General features: G+C 37.4%; 1 pseudogene; it reads left to right on the top strand.

Annotated features, from left to right (window-relative positions):
* Nucleotides 1–10,166: 10,166 nt before the first annotated feature.
* LOC141517149 (heat shock cognate 71 kDa protein pseudogene) lies at nt 10,167–12,086 on the top strand (annotated as a pseudogene).
* Nucleotides 12,087–12,531: the final 445 nt, after the last annotated feature.

Below are 12,531 nucleotides of genomic sequence, written 5' to 3'. Positions count from 1 at the left end.
TTCCAGGGTCAGCTAGGTGGCTTAGTGGATAAAGCATGGGCCCTGAAGTCAGGAGTACCTGGGTTCAAATCTGGTCTCAGACACTTAATAATTACCTGGCTGTGTGGCCTTGGGCAAGCCATTTAACCCCATTTGCCTTGCAAAAACCTAAAAACAACAACAACAAAAAAGAAAATGTCTCCAGGTTCAGATGCATTTTCAGATTAATTCTACCAAACATTTAAGGAACAATTAATTCCTATTCCACATAAACTATTTTTAAAAATAGGAGAAGAAGTGGTTCTGCTAAATTTCTTATTGACACCAGCATGGTATTGATACCTAAACCAGGAAGAACCAAAACAAACAAAGAAAACTATAGAGCAATCTCCCTAATGAAGATTGATGCAAAAATCTTAAACAAAATTTTAGCAATGAGACTACAGCAAGTTACCAGGTTAATACACCATGATCAAGATGGATTTATACCTGACAGGCAGGGATGTTTCAACATTAGGAAAACACTCAATATAATTAAATGTTATCAACAGCAAAACTAACAGAAATCATATGATTATCTCAATAGATACTGAAAAAGCCTTTGAAAAAAATATATCAGGGGCAGCTAGGTGGCGCAGTGGATAGAGCACCAGCCCTGGAGTCAAGAGGACCTGAGTGCAAATTTGACTTCAGACATTTAATAATTACCTAGCTGTGTGATCTTGGGCAAGTCACTTAACCCCATTTCCTTGTAAAAACAAACAAACAAAAAAGCAACATCCATTTCTTTTTAAAATGCTAGAAATTTTAGAAATAAATGGAGTTTTCCTTAAAAATAATAAATAGCATCTATCTAAAACTATCAACAAATATTATATTTAATAGGAATAAACTTAAAGCATTTCCAATAAAATCAGGGGTGAAACAAGGATGTTCATTATCACCATAACTATTCAATATAGTATTGGAAATACTAGCAGTAGCATTTTGAGAGGAAAGGCAAATTTAAGGAATCAGAATTATCATTGAGGAAGAAAAACTTTCACTCTTTGCAGATGATATGATAGTATACCTAGAGAACCTGAGAAAATCATCTAAAAAAACTCCTTGAAACAATTAACAAATGCAGCAGAGTAGTAGGATTATAAAATAAAACCACATAAATCAGCAGCATTTCTATAAATATGAACAACAAAGCCCAAGAACAAGAGATACAAAGAAAAATTTCATTTAAAATAACTGTAGACAACATTAAATACTTCAGAATCTATCTCCAAAGATCAACCCAGAAACTGTGTGAACACAATTATGAAGCAATCCTCACCCAATTAAAGTCAGATCTAAATAATTGGAAAAATGTCAAATACTCATGGTTGAGCTAATTTAATAAAAATGACAATTCTATGCAAATATAAATTACTTAGTCAGTACCATACCAATCAAACTACCAAATAACTACTTTACCAAGCTAGAAAAAATAGTAACAAAATTCATCTGGAGCAACAAAAGGGCAAGAATAGCAAGGGAACTTATGAAAAAAAAATGTAATGGAAGGTGGCCTAGCTCTCTCTACCAGATCTCAAACTATATTATGTGTCAGCAGTCATCACAACTGCCTGGTACTAGTGAAGAAATAGAGTAATGAATCAGTGGATTAGGATAGCTTCAAAAGAAAATGCTGTAAATGACTACTGCAGTCTACTATTTGGCAAACCCAGACATCAGCCTCTGGGATAAGAACTTAGTATTTGACAAAAATTGTTGGGAAAACTGGAAAATAATATGGCAAAAACTGGGCATAGATCCACTTCTCACATACCAAAATAAGGTCAAAATGGGTACAGGATTTATACATAAAGAGTGATACCTTAGATAAATAAATAAACCAAAAAATACTTTATCTGATCTATGAAAAATGGATAAAGTCATGACCAAACAAGAATTAGAACACATTACAAACTGCAAAATGATTTGACTGTATTAAATTAAAAAGATTTTGCTCCCATAAAATCAATGCTGTCAAAATTATAAGGAAAGCAGAAAGCTGGGAAACAATTTGCATAACCAGGAGTTATGAAAAAGGTCTCATTTCTAAAATATATAGATAATTACATCAAATTTATAAGAGTACAAGTCATTCCCCATTTGATAAATGATCAAAGGACGTGAACAGTTTTCAAATGAAGAAATTAAAGCTATATATAAACATATGAAAGCATGCTCCAAATCACTATTGATTAGAGAAATGCAAATCAAAACAAAAATGAGCTATCATTTCACACCTATTAGATTATCCCAGATGAGAAAAAGGGAAAATGATCAATGTTGGAAAGGTTCTGGGAGGACTGGGACATTGATGCATTGCTGGTAGAATTGTGAACATTTCCAACCTTTATGGAATAAAGTTCCAATATAGAACTTTGCCCAAAGAGCAATAAATCTATTCATACCCTTTGACCCAGCAATTCCAATTCTAGGTTTATATCCAGAAGTAATTATAAAAAATGTGAACAGTTGTACGTGTTTCAAAATAGTAGCCCTTTTTGTTGTGGCAAAGAATTAGAAATTGAGGGGATACCCATCAATTGGGGAATGGCTAAACCAGTTATAGTACATGAATACTATGAAATACTATTGTTCTATAAGACCCAGAAATGGTTGAACTCTAGAGCAACTTGGAATGACTTACGGGATCTGATGCTGTAAAGGGAGTAGAATCAAGAGAAAGATGTTCACATCAACAATAATATTATGAGATGAACAACTTTGATGGAAGCAGCTCCTCTTGACGTTCCAGAGAGCTAGGACAACTGTATTTGACTGGTTAAAGACTTTAGTGTCCCCAGAGGAAGAAAAAGAAAACAAAGCAAAGCACACAGATAATAAACACTCCTACCAAATCTGATGAACACTTTATAAAAAGTATCTTTTACCCTCAATCCTAATTCCTCATGCCAAACATTACTAATTTGTAAATATGTTTAACAATATATGTATGTAAAATGCTAACCTGACTGTCCCCTGCTGAGGGGGTGGGGGGTGGGAAGGAATGGTCGAGGAAAGTTTTGTAACTTAGAAATATGCATGTACTTATAGATGAAAATAAATAAATAAATTTTAAAAACTTAAAAGAAAGGGATTAAAGGGCCTAGAATACAATATTCCAAGAGCAAGGGAGCTTGGAATACAGGCAAGAATTAAAGAATCTGGCAAAAAATGAGCTTGCTCTTCCAGGAGAAAAGATGGACATTTAACAAAATTGGGCACTTCCAATTTCTTGATGAAAAGACCAAAGCTAAATAGAAAATTTTGCCTTCAAATAGGAGCACATGAAAAGTAAAAAAGGGAAAATAAAATAAAACTGCTATCCAATAAAATGAAATTGGCTATAGCCCCTCCTGGGAGAAAGATTCTCATAACTCTTGAGAACTGTAACTTTATTAGAGTGAATAGACTTAGCTAGAAGTAATAGACATGCATGACTTGTCCATGACTCTGATAGAATGATTTAAAAACAATATCCCCTTAAAAGGGTGGGGCAGTAAAGAGATGGGAGGATGGAGGAAAATGAATGGGGGAAATCACATTACATGAAGAGTTACAAAGGATCTGTTGCAATAGAGGGAAGAAGGAAGGAGGTGAGAACTACCTGAATCTTAACTCTCATCAGATTTGTCTCAAAGGATTAACATATACACACTCAATTAAGAAACTTATCTTATCTTTCAAGTATTAAAAGTGGAAAGAGGAAAGGGGAGGGGAAGGAAAAGAGGAACTAAAAGAAGGAAGGGAAGGAAGAAGGGACAAAAGGAAAGGAGAAAGAAAGGTTAGGGAGGTTGGATATAAGGGGAAATACACTGAAGGAAGTGCTACTCAGAAGCAAAATACTGGGAATATGGATAAAGGGGAAAAGGAGAAAATTCAAACAGAGGGAAGATAGTGTATAAGGCAATAAAGAGTTAGTAATTATAACATTGAATGGGAATGGGATGAACTCTTCCATAAAACATAAGCAAATAGTAGAGTAGATTAAAAACCAGAATTCTACAATATGCTGCTTACAAGAAACTCATTTGAAGCAGGGATATACATATGGACTAAAGGTAAAAGGTTGGAGCAAAATATATTTTGCTTCAGTTGAAGTGAAAAAGGTAGGGGTAGCAATCCTTCTCTCAGACAAAGGAACTGCAAAAACAGGTCTCATTAAAAGAGATAATGAAAGAAACTATATCCTCCTAAAAGGTACCATAGATAGTGAAGCAATTACAATACTAATTATGCAACAATTGGTACAGCATCCAGATTCTTAGAGAAGAAGCTGAATGAGTCACAGGAAGATATAGACAGTAAAACTCTTCTGGTGGGAGACCACAACCTTCCTCTCAGATTTAGATGAATCTAACCATAAAATAAGCAAGGAGGAAGGTAAGAAGGTAAATAGAATGTTAGAAAACCTAGATATATAATAGACCTTTGGATAAAATTGAATGGGGATAGAAAAGAATATACTTTTTTTTCTGCATTACATGGCACTTACACAAAAATTGCCCATGTACTAGGGTATAAAAACCTTATAATCAAATTCAGAAAGGCAGAAATAGTGAATATTTCATTTTCAGATCACAATGCAATAAAAATCATATGCAATAAAGTGCCATGATTTCATCCTAGTCAATGACAATAAGGAGACAACATAACAAAACTTATGGGATACAGTCAAAGCAGTTATTATGGGATATATTATAACTTTAAATGCTTACATGAATAAAATAGAGAAAGGGAAAATCACTGAACTAAGCATGCAACTAAATGTGTTTCTTGTAATTGTTAATTATTTATATTTTTAGGTACTCATTTACCTTTAATTTTTCTATTTCCCATTCTTCCAATTTCTTCATCATTTATCCTAGATACATCAATTTTCTTTTTGCAGAAGTTTACAGGTTCATGTAATCAAACTTATCCATTTTATCATCTGTAATTACATCCATGTTTTGTTTGGTTAGGAATTTCCTAACATTTCCTAACCGTATCTATGAGAGATATGTGATCTGCTTCTCTTCTAATTTTTTAAAAAGTATGATCTTTAATATCAAGATTATCTATACACCTGGAGAATATCTATTTAGTGGAGGTGAAAATAGCACACATCTCCTAGGATTGTTATAAGATGTTATAAAAGGACTTTCGGCCAAGATGGTGGAGAGAAGACAGGCACAGTTCTAAAGTCTCCTCATTTCTTCCCCATCTATCACATGAAACAAACCTCTTAAAAGAAATCTGATCCAGAAAACCCAGAAAAAAAAAGCCAGGAGAAAGAACATCTGCCTCATGATTTGTCTCCCACAACAGCCTTGGATGAATCCGGGCCAGTGATTCTGGGCTCAGCGGGAGGATCAGCCCCAGATCAGCCAGATTAACAGCTGAATTGGAACCGGGAGTCTGAGGGCCTGAGAGCTGGACCTGCTGGATCAGCGGTGGGGCTGGACGAAAGGGGCTTGGGTCCGTGGGGAAGCAGAGGCACTGGTGTTGGTGCTGTCCCCCTGGAGCTCCGGGACCAGGCTGGAGGAAGTGTTCTGGTGTAGGAGAGATGCAGACACCATCCCTAGGCTCCTCGGGTCTGAGAAACTCTGAGGGCACACCTCCATTGCATAGAGGCCTCTCCCCAAACAAAGGCAAACTACTACTGCCTCAGGCCCAGGTGAGTGAGCAAAAGAACCAGCCCAGCTGAGGAATCAACTCAGGCCAGGGTAAAGCCCACCATTGATTGAAGGCAAAAGAACTTAATAGTTCCAACTCCTGCCTATGGGCAAAGGGAGAAGGCCTCCCAACCAAGGTCACAGACACCCGAGAGAAAGCAACCAGCACCTCCTACTGGCCAGACAGATAAACTGCACTCAGTAAAGCCTTTAGCCATCTCAAGCCCAGGTGAACCAGCCCCCCCCCCCCCAACTCAAGGTCTTAGCATAATGAAAAAGGGTCAGTGGAAAGGTGGATCCATAGAAAAATTCCTGGAAGGGAAAGACCCCAACTCAGAGAGACCTGGAACCTCAGAGGAGAATACAATCTGGTCTCTAGCACAGAAAGACTTCCTTGAAGAAATAAGGAAGGAGCTTAAAAATTTGGGAGAGACAATTAATCGTTGCAACAAGAAAAAAAACCTTAGAAAGTACAATTGGACAAACACAAAAGGAGAATAAATCTCTCAGATCATCAATTGGACAATTACAAAATGAGAATAATTCTCTCAGATCCTCAAATGAGCAAATGCAAAAAGAAATTAATTCTCTCAAAACATCAATTGGTCAAATGGAAAGCTCTTTCAAAAGAAGAAATGACCAATTGGAAAAGGAGTTGCAAAAGGTTAATGAAGAAAACTCCTCCTCCCCCAAAATAATGGCATCTACAAAACTAATGACTCCACGAGACATCAAGAGTCAGTTAAACAAAATAAAAAAGTAGAAAAAATGGAAGCAAATGTAAAATGCCTCATCAACAAAACCACTGACCTTGAGAATAGATCAAGGAGGGGCAACCTGAAAATTATAGGATTTCCTGAAAACATTGAAGAGGAAAAAAGCCTGGACTTATTATAACAGGATCTAGTGATGGAAAACTGCCCTGACATCATGGAATCGGAGGGCATAGTAGTTATTGAAAGTACATCGATCCCCACCAGAAAAAGATCCTAAAATGAAAACACCAAGGAATATTGTGGCCAAACTGCAGAACTATCAGATAAAAGAGAAAATCCTGCAAGCATCCAGAAAGAAACAATTTAAATATCAAGGAGCCACAGTAAGGATCACGCAGGACCTGGCTTCATCAACTTTAAGGGATCGAAGGGCCTGGAACGAGATATTTCAAAGAGCATGGGAGCTTGGAATGCAGCTAAGAATCTACTTTCCTGCAAGCTGAGTCTTCTCTCTCAGGGAAAAAGATGGACATTTAACGAAGTGGAAGAATTCCAAAAATTTCTGATGAAAAGACCAGAGCTAAACAGAAAATTTTGACATCAAACAGGAGGTTCAAGAGACACTTGAAAAGGTAAAAAAGAATGGGGGGGGCAGTAAAAGGAAAAAAAATGCAATCCAGTAAGTTGAAACTGGCTATATCCCAGCATGGGGGTTAAAAAAAAGAGAGAGATTCTCATAAACCTTGAGAAATGTAACAATAACAGAGAGAATACACCTAGCCAGAAATGATGGACATTCATGACCTATCCATGAGACTACTATCTAATGGGATGTAACTGGCTTTAACTGCACTTGGGAGAAAGACTCTAATAACTCTCAGGAATTTTGACTCTATTTGATAGAATATACAGAACTAGAAGGGACAGACACTCAGAATTTTCTATGACTTAGATAGAAGGATCTAAAAAAAAACACTACTGCCCTAAAAAGGGGGACAGGAAAGAGACGGGAGGAGGAAGGGGATTGAATGCGGTAAATCTCATTACACTAAGAGGTACAAAAAACCTATGGTAATAGTGGGGAAGAAGGGAGCAGAGGAGAAACACCTGAATCTTCTTCTCATCACACTTGGCTTAAAGTCAACCTACACATACTCAGTTAACTTATAAAACATCTTACCTTTCAAGTATTAAAAGGGGAAGAGGGGAGGGGGGACAGAGAAAGGGAAGGGGAGTGGGGGAAATAACAAAAGGAAGGGAAGGGGAAAGGGAAAAAGGGAAAGGGGAAAGAAAGGGGAGGGTGCGATATAGGAGGGCAAACACACTGAAGGGAGTGGTTTTCAGAAACAAAAGACTGGGGAATATGGATAAAAGGGGGGGAAAGGGGGAAAATACAAACAGAGGGAAAATAGCACAGAGGGCAATAAAGAATTAGTAATCATAACCTTGAATGTGAATGGGATGAACTCTCCCTTAAAACGTAAGCAAAAGCAGAGTGGATTAAAAACCAGAATCCTACAATATGCTGCTTACAAGAAACTCATTTGAAGCAGTGAGATACATATAGAGTAAAGGTAAAAGGTTGGAGCAAAATATATTTTGCTTCAGCTGAAGTAAAAAAAGCAGGGGTACCAATCCTTATCTCAGACAAAGCAGCAGCAAAAATAGATAGTGTTAAAAGAGATAAGGAAGGAAACTTTATCCTCCTAAAAGGTACCATAGACAATAAAGTCATTTCAATATTGAATATATATGCACCCAGTGGGACAGCACCCAAATTCTTAGAGGAGAAGCTGAAAGAATTACAGGAAGACATAGGCAGCAAAACTCTACTAGTGGGAGACCTCAACCTCCCACTATCAGATCTAGATAAATCGAATCATAAAACAAACAAGAGAGAAATTAGGGAGGTAAATAGATTGTTAGAAAAATTAGATATGGTAGACTTATGGAGGAAACTGAATGGGGAATAGAAAGGAATATGCCTTTTTCTCTGTGGTACATGGAATTTATACAAAAATTGACCATGTACTAGGACATAAAAACCTAATGATCAACTGCAGAAAGGCAGAAATAGTGAATACATCTTTCTCAGATCACAATGCAATAAAAGTCATATGCAATACTGGGCCAAGGAGATATAGACCCAGAACAAATTGGAAACTGAATAAACTCATTTTAAAAAATGAGTGGACCAAAAAACAAATTATAGAAAGAATTAACCATTTTATCCTAGATAATGATAATAATGAAACAACATACCAAAACCTATGGGATTCATTCAAAGCAACTCTCAAGGGATATATTATAGCTCTAAATGCTTATATGAATAAATTGGAGAAAGAGGAAATCAATGAACCAAACATGCAACTAAAAAAATTAGAGAAAGAACAAATCAAAAATCCCCAATTAAGTACCAAATTAGAAATTCTAAAAATTAAAGGAGAAATTAATAAAATTGAAAGCAAAAAACTATTGAATTAATAAATAAAATGAAAAGTTGGTATTATGAAAAAACCAATAAAATTGATAAACCTCTGGTCAATTTGATTTTTAAAAAAAGGAAGAAGAAAACCAAATTTCTAGTATCATAAATGAAAAAGGTGAACTCACCACCGATGAGGAGGAAATTAAAGTAATAATTCAAAATTATTTTGCCCAATTCTATGCCAATAAATTTGATAATCTAAGTGAAATGGATGAATATTTACAAAAATATAAATTGCCCAGGTTAAATGAAAAAGACATTAAATACCTAAACAACCCTATCTCAGAAAAAGAAATTCAACAAGCCATTACTGAACTCCCTTAAAAAAATCTCCGGGGCCTGATGGATTCACAAGTGAATTCTACCAAACATTTAAGGAACAATTGGTTCCAATCTTATATAAACTCTTTGGGAAAATAGGGAAAGATTGAACTCTGCCTAACTCTTTCTATGAAACCAATATGGTACTGTTACCTAAACCAGGAAGAGTTGAAACAGAGAAAGAAAATTATAGACCTATCTCCCTGATGAATATAGATGCAAAAATCCTAAATAAAATCTTAGCAAAATGATTACAAGAAGTCATCACTAGAATAATACATTATGATCAAGTAGGATTTATTCCAGGAGTGCAGGGTTGGTTCAATATTAGGAAAACTGTTAGTATACTCAATTATATCAACAACAAACCTATCAGAAATCATATCATCATATCAATAGATGCTGAAAAAGCTTTTGACAAAATACAGCATCCATTCCTACTAAAAACAGTAGAGAGTGTAGTAATAAATGGACTGTTCCTTAAAATAATTAGCAGTATCTATCTGAAACCATCAGCAAACATTATATTCAATGGGGAGAGGCTAGAGGCATTCCCAATAAGATCAGGGGTGAAATAAGGGTGCCCATTATCACCACTACTATTCAAGATTGTATTAGAAATGTTAGCATCAGCAATTAGAGAAGAAAAAGAAATTAAAGGAATTAGAATTGGGAAGGAAGAGACAAAACTCTCACTCTTTGCAGATGACATGATGGTCTACCTAAAGAATCCCAAGAAATCATCTAAAAAACTACTGCAAACAATTAGCAATTTTAGCAAAGTTGCAGGTTATTAAATAAACCCTCATAAATCCTCAACTTTTCTATATATGTCTAGCAAGAAACAGCAGGAAGAGCTAGAAAGAGAAATGCCATTCAAAGTAACCTCTGGCTATTCAGCACAGCAGCAGCCCTTTTTCTCCTCCAGTGCGGTCAGCGATGACCTCCGATTCCCCAGTAACCATGTTGAAGGGACCCGCAGTTGGCATTGATCTCGGCATTACTTACTCCTGTGTGGGAGTTTTCCAACATGGGAAAGTGGAAATCATTGCCAATGACCAAGGAAACAGGACCACCCCAAGCTACGTTGCCTTCACTGACACAGAACGTTTAATTGGTGATGCCTCAAAGAATCAAGTTGCAATGAACCCCACCAACACGGTGTTTGATGCCAAACATCTGATTGGTCGAAGATTCGATGATGCAGTTGTGCAGTCAGACATGAAGCATTGGCTTTTCACAGTGGTGCATGATGCAGGCAGACCTAAGGTCCAAGTGGAGTATAAAGGGGAGACCAAAAGTTTCTACTCAGAAGAAGTATCTTCAATGGTCTTGACTAAGATGAAAGAAATTGCTGAAGCTTACCTTGGGAAGACTGTCACGAATGCTGTGGTCACAGTACCTGCCTATTTCAACAATTCCCAACGTCAGGCCACCAAAGATTCTGGAACCATCGTTGTTCTCAATGTGCTCTGTATCTTCAATGAGCCAACTGCTGCTGCTATTGTTTATGACTTGGACAAAAAAGTTGGTGCCGAGAGAAATGTGTTGATCTTTGACCTTGGAGGTGGTACTTTCGATGTCTCCATTCTTACCATTGAAGATGGCATCTTTGAGGTCAAGTCCACAGCTGGGGACACCCACTTGGGTGGAGAGGACTTTGACAACCACATGGTCAACCATTTCATTGCCAAGTTCAAGCGAAAGCACAAGAAAGACATCAGTGAGAACAAGAGGGCTGTTCACCATCTCCGCACTGCTTGTGAACTTGCAAAACATACCTTCTCTTCCAGTACCCAGGCCAGTATTGAGATTGACTCCCTCTATGAAGGTATTGACTTCTACACATCAATCACCCGAGCCCATTTTGAGGAGGTGAATGCTGATCTTTTCCATGGCACCCTGGACCCTGTGGAACAGGCATTAAGAGATGCTAAGCTAGATAAATCACAGGTTCATGACATCGTCCTGGTGGGTGGTTCCACTTGCATTCCCAAAATCCAGAAGCTTCTGCAGGACTTCTTCAATGGCAAGGAGCTCAACAAGAGTATCAATCCTGATGAGGCTGTTGCTTATGGTGCAGCTGTCCAGGCTGCCATTCTGTCAGGAGATAAGTCTGAGAATGTGCAGGACTTGTTGCTTTTGGATGTCACTCCTCTTTCCCTTGGAATTGAAATTGCTGGTGGTGTAATGACAGTTCTGATCAAACGTAATACCACCATTCACACCAAGTAGACACAGACCTTCAACACCTATTTGGACAACCAGCCTGGTGTGCTTATTCAGGTTTATGAAGGTGAAAGAGCCATGACAAAGGATAACAACCTGCTTGGCAAATTTGAGTTCACAGGAATTCCTCCAGCACCCAGGGGTGTTCCTCAAATTGAAGTGACATTTGACATTGATGCCAATGGCATTCTCAGTGTTTCTGCTGTGGATAAGAGCACAGGTAAGGAGAACAAGATCACCATCACTAATGACAAAAGTCGTTTGAGCAAAGAAGACATTGAGCATATGGTTCAGGAAGCTGAGAAATACAAGGCTGAGGATGAAAAGCAGAGAGACAAGGTGTCCTCCAAAAATTCCCTTGAATATTACACTTTCAACATGAAGGCTGCCATTGAGGATGAAAAAATGCAAGGGAAAATTGGTGATGAAGACAAACAGAAGATTCTTGACAAATGCAATGAAATAATCAACTGGCTAGATAAGAACCAGACTGCTGAGAAGGAAGAATGCAACCCCATTATTACTAAGCTGTACCAGAGTGTATGGGGAATGCCAGGAGGCATGCCAGGAGGAATGCCTGGTGGGTCCCCAGGGGGTAGAGCAGCCCCATCCAGATATGCTTCTTCTGGACCCACCATTGAAGAAGTTGATTAAACAAAGCAGAAGAAAGAACATTCCACACAACTTTCCAAAAATTGAAGGACTCAAATTTTTTTTACTTTATTTTTTATTCTCATTTTGTACAAATATTTTCCTTTACATTAATAAGATATACTTGTTTACAAGTAAACAAAATACCCCTCCCCCCATTGAATATAGATAAACTTGCTTGGGCAAAAAAGTAAAGGGGGGAGAAAAAATTAAAATAAAAAAAAATAATAGTAATAATTGTAGGTACGGCCAGGTGGTGCAATGGACGAAACATCAGCCCTAGAGCCACGAGCACTCGAGTCCATATCCAGCCTCGTAAACCCAATAATCACCCAGCCATGTGGCATGCAAGCCACCTGATCCCCACTGCCCTGCAAAAACCAAAAAGAAGAAAAAAAAAAGACCCAAAATAAAATAAAATAGTAATAATAGTAGGGGTGGCTAGGTG

Source organism: Macrotis lagotis, chromosome 1, assembly GCF_037893015.1.
Source record: "Macrotis lagotis isolate mMagLag1 chromosome 1, bilby.v1.9.chrom.fasta, whole genome shotgun sequence".
Lineage (NCBI taxonomy): Eukaryota > Metazoa > Chordata > Mammalia > Peramelemorphia > Peramelidae > Macrotis > Macrotis lagotis.
The sequence above is the reverse complement of the archived record's forward strand: the minus strand, read 5'-3'. Positions and strand labels throughout refer to the sequence as shown.